The sequence below is a fragment of the Phyllobates terribilis genome, unplaced genomic scaffold, assembly GCF_046119375.1.
Source record: "Phyllobates terribilis strain yellow unplaced genomic scaffold, ASM4611937v1 Scaffold_94__1_contigs__length_6153435, whole genome shotgun sequence".
Lineage (NCBI taxonomy): Eukaryota > Metazoa > Chordata > Amphibia > Anura > Dendrobatidae > Phyllobates > Phyllobates terribilis.
This window is the reverse complement of record NW_027362854.1, coordinates 3671998-3682564: the sequence shown is the minus strand read 5'-3', so window position 1 is coordinate 3682564 and position 10567 is coordinate 3671998. Positions and strand designations below refer to the sequence as shown.

General features: G+C 39.6%; 2 non-coding genes across 2 annotated transcripts; both read right to left on the bottom strand.

The window, feature by feature from the left end:
* Positions 1 to 998: 998 nt before the first annotated feature.
* LOC141197910 (U2 spliceosomal RNA) lies at positions 999 to 1189 on the bottom strand. The gene has a single exon (XR_012269930.1). It is a non-coding gene; the product is annotated as a U2 spliceosomal RNA (small nuclear RNA).
* A 6095-nt stretch (positions 1190 to 7284) lies between these two features.
* LOC141197893 (U2 spliceosomal RNA) lies at positions 7285 to 7469 on the bottom strand. The gene has a single exon (XR_012269915.1). It is a non-coding gene; the product is annotated as a U2 spliceosomal RNA (small nuclear RNA).
* Positions 7470 to 10567: the final 3098 nt, after the last annotated feature.

Sequence of the window (10567 nt, the reverse complement as noted above, 5' to 3'; positions counted from 1 at the left end):
TCCTGTGCGGCAATTGGTGAGGAACCAATATAGAGTCGGTAGGGGAGACAGGGTGATTGCAGATCAGCCTAGGAGGTCTCCATTTCCCCCTTTCCCTAGTATCTGGGCTCCCTTCCCCTCATCCCTTTGTGTCGCACTTTGTCTTTCCTACACTGTGCGTGACATCAGGTCAGTGGTGGGCACTGAATGAGACCCCTGAGAGCCACCTTATTTCTTCCTGCCCCCCGTCTCTTCTTCAGATTAGCCGGCCTGGCATGACGTTATGGTTGCAGCATGATGTACACCAGGCCATATAATCAGAAGAGGAGCCAGGGATGCCGGCAGCTAAGAGGCGGCTCTCATGGGTCCTGTCCAGCGGCCACAGAATACTGATCTGGTTCCTGAAAATGTATTCTCCCACCTCTAATTGGATCCACTGTAAACAGACTGATGAAATATTTTACCTTCCTTTTGCTCAGGATTTACTGGAATGCGCACAGGAGAGCTGTGCTGGACACAACATCCAGCCCGAGAAGGTCTTCCTGGAGGAAATGATCCAGACGTATGAGATGATGATTGTCAGAAACGGGTAAGCTGTAACTACAGAAGTCCATGGGACGGGGGATTTATTCTTCGCTGTTTCCATTTTATACAATGGACCATGCTGCATTTTGTTTATCCCGTACAGTTTTATGTTGGTTGGAGAGCCGTTCTCTGGAAAAACGAAGGTCCTCCACGTCCTCGCTGATACGCTGTCTCTTATGAATGAGCGAGGGTGCGAAGAAGAAAAAGTGATTTACCGGACAGTGAACCCTAAAGCCATCACCATGGGGCAGCTGTTCGGGCAGTTTGATCCAGTGTCACATGAGGTTTGTCTATGATTGGAATTATTGTTTACTAGATGGTGGCCCGATTCTAACGCATTGTGTATTCTAGAATATGACAAAATCCGACAAACAAGCAAAATGAACAAAAAGCATTGAATTCAATTCTTTCTGATTTTAGAAACTGCATTAAAGAAGGGGTGCACCGGTCCTGGAGATACTGCAATACCAGGTCAATGCGTGGAGTGGACAGAGCAAGCTCTTTTTCCATCTCCCTGTTCTAAAAATCCATTTAATATATGGTCCCCAGATAGGGGACGTATCAGATATTAAACTGATAAGAACAGATTTTTTTTTTTTTTTTTATACCATTCAGTAAAATTTTTCAAGCAACAATCAATAGTATAAAAACTCATACTACGTTGCCCAGTCTTACATCATAATGGTACTTTCTTTATTTCATATTTATAACTTTATACTGAAACAGTTGTAAGACCTTTTGAATGGACAAAAACTATAAAAACATACCATTGTCATAAAAAATGACAGATCACAACACTTAAACAAGGACTTACTGGTACTTTACCAGTGACCTCCATTTTTTGACTTTCCAAAAACCTTCTGAATCAGAGCCACCACCGCCACGGCTATCCCATAAATAAACTATGTATAACCTTGACAAAACCATCCTAACACAATTATTAACTGAGATTATTTTCCTTTTAAATAAACACAAATTCCTAACGTCCCACAGACTTTCTATTACACATGCCATTATCAACCACAACAATCTCTCTTTCACCCGGCTACTTGCACCCATCCCAAACATTACCACTCTCCAATTTATAAAATTCACGCCCGCTAGTTCCTTGCATAAACCACCCACTCCCTTCCAAACACTCTGAGCATAATCACAATTCCAAACCAAATGCATAACAGTTTCACTCGCCCCACATCCATCCCTCGGACATACCTCTGTTCTAATCAGATCCCTCCTCTTCTGTACCTCTCTCACAGGCAAAATCTCATGCAAACTCATCCATACGATATCACGCTGCCTATTCGATATTCCTTTTATACTCAGGTTCCTCCATACACACAACGCTTCACTCGATCTCAAGCCCCTAATGTTACATTCAAACTCTCTAACTCGCATCCTTCTCCTTACATTCCTTATCACTTTGAAATCACCCATAGGAACATCCAACAAATCATGCTTGACAACAAATTTTTCAACAAACTCATACCACACTGGACATTTAAACGAAACAGGCACTCTTGCATCCCTTCTCATCCATTTCAACCCAAACAACATCCATCCAGCCATATATTTAATCATATAAGCCGTCTTGTTATCCCTACCTAACAGAACAACCACTGTTTTAATAAAATTTAAACCAAGACAAATTTCAAAATTTGGGAAATCCATTCCCCCATGTTCACGTAACTTACACAAATATTCCCTTTTAAGTTTTTCCATCTTACTTCCCCAATAAAACGTAAAAATTAGCTTCTCAATCCGCCTAAAACCCCTATAAGGGGCTGGAAAAACCACTGACACAAAAAGTAACATAGGAAGAATCACTGACTTAATAATAAGGACTTTGCCTGACAATGTCAAGTCCCGCAACCTCCAAAAATTTAACTTCTGTTCAATCCTCTTACCGCATTCATCCCATCTCTCATTCCCTTTCAGATCTTTGTTAAACCACACCCCCAAAACCTTAATAGCACCTTCTTCACATATCACACCATGCATCCTAACACTCGAATCCCCGAAACACTTAAAGCTACACTTCCCCCAATTCACCCTAAAACCAGATGCACCACAAAAGAAATCTAAAAGCAACCTTGCTCGATTCATAGCAGCCATATTATCACTCACCACAACAACATCGTCCATATACCCCATTACCTTTACAGTCTTTCCACCACTCCCTGGGATCAGAAGACCATTCATCACTTTCTCTTTCCGAATCATGCACAACAGGGGCTCAATCACACTTATAAACAGGACAGGGGACAACGGACACCCCTGCCTGACCCCTGATTTTATGCACACCTTCTCACTCAAACATCCATTCACTAACACTTCACTCACCACACCATCATACAAACACCTTATGGCATTCACAAAAACACTAGGAAAACCCATCCTAACTAACACCTCAAACATAAACGCATGCGACACTCTATCAAAAGCTTTCTCAAAATCCACACAAAAAACCATACATTTCCCCTTCCTAAACATACAATCTCCAATTACGTCCCTCAACAACAAGAGGTTATCAGTCATACACCTACCTGGCACCGCGCACACTTGATCATCACCAACCACACTTCCAATCACCCCACGCATACGGTTAGCCAGAATTTTGCTAAAGACTTTATAATCTGCATTGAGTAATGTAATCGGCCTCCAATTACGCAAATTCTTTTTCTCACCCTTCTTATATAGTAAAACAACTACTCCTTCTTTCATGGAATTACAAAGTACACCATTCATCCACATATATTGACATACCTCCACAAAATCAACACCAATCACATCCCATGCTTTTACATAAAACTCCACAGGCAACCCATCTTTCCCAGGTGTTTTATTCTTTTTCGCACCATCCACCGCCTTTTTAACCTCATCAAAAACAATATCTTCACTCAAACACTCACGTTCCCCTGATTCAAGCTGACTCTCCAACATACCTAACACATGCTTTTTCAAACCCCCATCCACCCATTTAGACTCAAATAAACTACTATAGAAACTATGTACCTCATCCAACACTTCCCTTCCAACCACAGTCATACCATTATCATTTACAACCTCATCCAACTCATCTTTTTTACTGCACATTTTTTTAAAAAAGTACCTCATACACTTCTCATCCATATCCAAATGCTCAACTCTCGTCCTAAAAATAATTTCCTTCCCACGCTTTTCCAAAACACGCTTCATCTCATCTCTCGCTCCTCTGAGTTGATCACTAACATCAATTCCTTTCATACTCATTTTATGTAACCACTCAATCCTCATATTTAAATCTTTAAATCTGCCTCTTTCAATTGCTGCTTTTTTATAACCCCACCTCCTAAAAAAAATCTTAATTTCCACTTTCACCCAATCCCACCATACAGTCACATCCACAAAATTATTTTTCCTAGACCTCCACCATTCATACTTACTTTCGAAGTCTCTCATAACCCTAACATCCTCTAACAACCTAACATTTAGCTTCCATACCCCAACACCATGCACCATTTTTTTATCACCTTCAAACATACCCCACAAACATTCATGGTCTGTGAAAGAAAAAACATGCTGTTTAAAAAATTTACACACCAAACCTCTATTTGTATACAGCATGCGGTCAATCCTGGACACTATTCCTCCCCTATCAGCTCTATATGTGGCCGGTGGTGGCTTACTCAAAAATTCCGCTGCATCTAAAAAAGAAAAATCAGATGTAATTTGATTAAGGACCTTACCCGTGACATCAATTTCCCCTTCAGAAACACAATTGAAATCACCAACTAATAATATTGGAATCCTTCCAGGCAAAAATAAACGTATTTTCTCTAATAGTGCTAACCTATCCCCTTTGTTAATTGGACAATACACGTTAACAATTTTCACCCTCCACCCTCTCCCCTTAACCACTGCCATTATACAACGACCTGGCTCCACCACCATATAATTTTCAAAACTTAAATCCCTATTCCCCAACAAAATCCCCACACCATCATTTTTGTTTGTCATTGAACCTGACCAAATGCTATACCCATATACCCAGTCCTTTTCAGGAGGTGACTCTTCAATTCCGCACTCTTGCAGACAGTAAATATTTGCTCCAAGATTTTTTAGTTCTTCCAGTATAGCCAATCTTCTAGGCTTAGATTTTATAAGCCTTACATTTATTGACAGTACACTACAGCCCACGTTGGAGCCCATTTTTTAACCATATTCGGTAAAAAAGAACATACCCCCCACCGAAGAGTCAACCTTTCTCGTCTTGAAACTCGATTCCTGATGTTAAGCAGAGAATGCTGGCCCCCTCCTCCAAAAAAGACCTCCTAGGAGAGGCACTGTAGCTCTCGGGATAGCTCCTATCACTTAAGGGGCTGATGCTCCCAATACTGGCAGGTGAAAAATCTGGCCGGAACTTCTTTGCAGAAGACACATCAGAATCCTCATCAGGGGGCCTCACCACAGCCCCGGTGAAGTCACCCTGGCCACCACCACCTTCATGAATTGCCTCTGAGCTTTCCAAAGCCAACACCGGCGTTGTGGAGAGTGAACCGCTCACTTCTCCCTCACCACTCACATCAAGCAGAATTGACATATCTGCAGGCTCTATCTCAACAGCGCTTCCACCAGCAGGATCGGGTGCTTGCTCCATCTCTTCCATGAAGTCCCTTACTGCCTCGATCGCCTCACCAATAGTGGCGGCAGTAGTAGGACGTGGGGACACGGCCTCTGCATATGACCTGGAACGATGGGGACAGTCCTTGAAAGCGTGTCCCTCCTCGCCACATGCATTACAAACCATGGAGTTAGTACACTCCATTGCCAGATGACCCTCTTTATTGCATTTCCCACAAAACTTCTCCACCGTGCAGTCCTCTTGGTAGTGTCCAAAGGATTTACACTTCCTGCAAAAACGCGGAGCACCAGGAAAATACATATACCCTCTATCCCTCCCGATGGCAAAACTGAGGGGAGGGTAGTGGATACCCCCAGGTCCCTGGGGGTCCTCCTGGAACCGTACAAAAAATTTGTGTTTGCCAGTCCACAAGCCCACCTCATTCCTCACCTTGTGTGAGTAGGACACATAGCTGCAATGACGGTTCAGGAATCTAGTAATGTCCTCCACATCCACAAGGGGGTTGTGCATAAACACAATAACTGGCACTTCCCCCTTAGTATACAATACCGTGAATGTAAGCCCATCAAGAGCCGGATGATCCAAGGCTTGCTGATCCTTTAGAGTCTTGAAAAGATTCTGGCAAGCTGCCATACGATCAAGGACTAAAACGTACCGGCCATTCTTTGGGAACTCCTGTAGGCAAATGATGTCTCCACGACCAACATTCAAAATCTTGAAGATGACGACTTCCACCAAGAACCGCAGGTTAAAGAAATTCCTCCTCGACTCCTCAATATCAATGCGAAAAGCATTTTTGACCCGAATATCATCGGTCCCGGCATAGCGAATCTTGACGCCCATTATCACCTCTCGTTTCCTCTGGACCCCCCCCAATAGCAGCAGGCAGCTTAAGCCACCTAAGTGGCGATGCTGCAAGGCCGAGGGGGAGACACTATAGGATCCTTCTGATCAGATACAAGATCTAAGCCAAAAGGCCGAGAAGCGATAACCAGAATTGGTTTCGGACTACGGTGCCACCCAAGGATCCTGAAAAGTCCATTTGTGGAGATGGCCACCTGGACTCCCGTTAAGAAGACATGCTGTCAACCTCTAGATCCCTCACATGCCTGCACTTTTCAGCTTGCTGCTGCTGCAATCCACGCGTTTTAGATCTGCATAACTCCACCTCTTTTAGCACAGCACCCTCACCCCCGGCTGTTCCCACCCGCCTCAACACCATTGGAAGGGAGGAGAACCAATTAAGGTGGGGGGGGGTGGAACGAGCAGCTGTCTTCACTTAGCAGGAGGGTTGCTGATTACTTACCTTTCCTGCTGCTGCTGCTGGCTGTCCAGCAGCAGACTGAAGGTGGCTGCTGCTGTGCGCAGGTATATAAAGGCTCAGAGCCTATTATGACATGCGCAGCCAGCGTTCCATTGCCACATTCCATCTACTGCAGGCGGGATACCTGGATGGCTGAATGTCACTGAGAAGCTCACAGAGACCGCCATAAGCAACAGTTTAAAAGAATGCCACAGACTAATCAACCAAACTTTTTGGGTTGGTTTCTCTTTTATAGTCTGCAGGCATTAAATGAAAGAAGTCAGTGTTCCAGCAGAGGGAGACAACGTTTCACAAAAGGCATTGTAGCAAACCAAAAAAGAAATTTTAAGCGCAGCAGAGTAACCAGCGCACATACCTGTTAGCTCAGGTGAGTTTAAAAGGCTGCTGTTGATAACAAGGGCATTTGCTAAATAGATGGTGTGTGTGCAACAATATACTGAAAGGTCAATTATATTGTGCAGCTTATCTCACCACCTGTAGTTATTTAGGTGAAAGCTCCAAAATGCTTGCCTAATATGTCTGTTTATCCAAAAGGAAGTAAAGAGGGAGAGCTAGATAGATAGCATTGCATTACATTACATGGCAATGCAATGCACAGTTGCTGAAGTTGAACCAAAATGAGCTTGTCATCTGGCTTCTGCAACTTTTAACATGAAAAATCCAATGAGGAGAAGAAAAGCAAAGCCAAAGAGTCCATCCCAAAATCCGACAAACAAGCAAAATGAACAAAAAGCATTGAATTCAATTCTTTCTGATTTTAGAAACTGCATTAAAGAAGGGGTGCACCGGTCCTGGAGATACTGCAATACCAGGTCAATGCGTGGAGTGGACAGAGCAAGCTCTTTTTCCATCTCCCTGTTCTAAAAATCCATTTAATATATGGTCCCCAGATAGGGGACGTATCAGATATTAAACTGATAAGAACAGATTTTTTTAATTTGGCTATCCCCTCACAGGGATAAAACCAGTTTTATTTAAAAATTACACAGATGTACAGAAATAAAAGCAACATTTTACATCATTACAAATTTTTATACATTGTCTCGAAACATACGAGACTTAAAAACATAAATTATTCAAATAGGATAGAAATTTGCATATATTCAAATTAATAAAATGTTACAAAAATTCAAAATGTGTTCCATACATTGACATCCCATTTTAGGGAGATATTTGGATTATTTTTTTTATCTAATAAAAAATATACATACATTTCACTTAAACAAAAACTAAAAACATCATTTAAAGACAATTCATCATGATTAAAAATTAAAATATTTCGGGCTTTCCAGAGAGCTATTTTGGCGCAATTTATTGTCTTCCATGCCATAATTTTTTGGTCTTCTGTTGGGCATTCCATAAGTCCATAAAGTATTGTGGCGTAGTTAAAGTCTTTGAGGTCTGCCACTTTTTCCATCAGAGGGAGCAATTTTCTCCAGAACACTTTTGCAAAAGGACAAGTCCATAGTAGATGTTTCACTGATTCCTCCTCTTGACATCCGCTTCTTGGGCAAATGGCAGACCTCACGAGTCCTCTTCTATGTTGGAATGCCCGGCACGGAAGACATTGGTGTGCGCAGCTCCAAGCCAAATCTTTCTGTATATTAAAAAGATATTTTGCATTAATGACTTTCCATATATTCAATATTTGTTCATCATCATAGCGCTCAATGTTACATAACTCTTCATTTTTACAAAGACTTTTAATTAATTTCTTACTATTTTGTAGATCTCCCGCTTCTTTACCCCCTAAATTAAAATGAATCACTATTTTTTCTAAAATTAAATAATGCGTTGGCAGTTTAAAAGCATATGGAGATGATAAAACCGTTTCAAACCACCCAAACTTTCTCATAAAAAAACCAGTGTTATAACGCATAAAAAAGGACCAATAGTGATTTTTAAAAAGGGCATTAAAACAGAAGCAAAAAAATTTAATTAAAAGGAATCTACTAAAATCTGGAAAGTCTTTCCCACCTTTGAGCTTTGGTTTTGTTACAATTTCTCTTTTTAATTTCTCCATCTTAGAACTCCAGAAAAAAGTAAAACATGCTTTAGTGATCTTTTTTAAAATATTTACAGGGGGAGGGAAAACCAAACTCAAATACAATAAAAGAGGCAAAATGACCATTTTTATAATTAATACTTTACCCTCCATCGTTAATTTTCTCATATTCCACATGCATATTTTCGTATTCACTTTCTGAGCTACCGCCTCCCAGTTATTTAGACCATTATTGGATTCACAGAAAGAAATACCTAAAATATTAATAGAGTCAGTTATTGGAATAAAAACATCGTGTAAAATCATCTCCCCAATATTTAAAATACTACTCTTATTAAAATTAACCTTAAAACCAGAAGCTGTACAAAAGGATTGGATCTGTTTGAGTGAGTTTTGTAGTGATGGTGCATCTCGGCAAAGGACCGCCACATCGTCCATGTAACCCACCACTTTTGCTTCTGTTCCTTTGCTTCCAGGTAGAGGGATACCACATATTTGTCTATCTCTACGGATTGCACATAAAAGTGGCTCAAGAGCACAAATAAAAAGTAGTGGGGACAGGGGGCACCCCTGTTTTACCCCTGATTTTAAAAAAACATCTTGTGTCTTAAAACCATTTACTAAAATCTTACTTGTGCAGTCCTTATAAAACGCTTTAAGAGATAATAAAAATCTTTCTGGTATGCCCATTTTTTCTAAAACCTTAAAAAGATAAAAATGAGAAATCTGATCAAAAGCTTTTTCGAAGTCAATTGATAAAATTGCCATCTTCCCTTTTCTGTTTTTAATGTCTTCAATACAGTCTTTAACAAGGTTTAGATTGTCCCAGATACTGCGCTCAGGCACACCACATACTTGGTTTGAGTGGATTATTTTTCCTATAATTTTTTTAAGGCGGTTTGCACAAATTTTTGCCATTATTTTATAGTCACAGCTTAGTAGGGTTATAGGTCTCCAGTTTTTTAAGTCTGTCTTATCACCTTTCTTATATAATAATGAGACCTCCCCTTTTTTCCAGGATTTTAATAAAACCTTATCATTAAAAACTTCAATAAAAACATAAAACAGATCCTCTTTTAAAATATCATAAAATTTTACATAAAACTCTATAGGAATACCGTCTGATCCAGGGACTTTTCCAATTTTAAAACTTTTTATGGTTTGTAAAATTTCTTCTTCTGTTATGTTTTGTGATAAAAACTCTTGGGAGGCGGTATCTAAAACAGATGTTATTTCTTCTAGAGAATTTTGCATTATATTTTCATCTATTCTTTTATCATTAAAAAGATTAAAATAGTAACCATGTACCTTTTCCAAAATTTTTCCCATATTTTTCTCTCCATCTATATCTTCAATTACTGTTTTTTTCTCTCTAATTTTTTTAAAAAAATATCTAGAACATTTTTCGTCTTCCTCCACGTGTTTTATTCTGGAGCGGAAAATGAGCTCTTTCCCTTTTTGTTCTAGTGATTTTGTTATTTCTTCTTTCAGTATTTTAATATCTTTTTCTACTTCTAGACCATTTTCTCTAAGTTTATATAAGGTCTGTAACCGGGTATTTAAATTATTATATAATTCTAGCTTTTCTTTTGCTTTATATATGCTTTTCTTAATAAAAATCTTTTATTTTTTTTTTCATTTTATCCCACCAGGCACTTATAGGGACATTTACATCTTTCTTCCTCCTGCAGTTTTTATAAAATTCAATAAAATCCGATAAAATCTTAGAATCATTTAAAAGGGATACATTCATTTTCCAAGTTTTTTTCCCACATTTTTTATTAGCATTAATTTTTACACTAAAAGATAAAAATTTATGATCTGAGAAGATATTATCGTGGGTTTCACATTTATCAGGTAAAATTTGTTCTGAACCGAATATAAAATCTATTCTTGAACTGCAATTTAAATTGCTCCAGGTAAAGCCGGCCTCTACTGAACTAGTCTTGTTGCATTCTTTATAAATATCAACAAGTCTAAAATCACTTAAAATATTACTTAACATACCGGAAGTTTTGTCATAGTTTCTACTTACGGCTGTAGAGCGCCGACT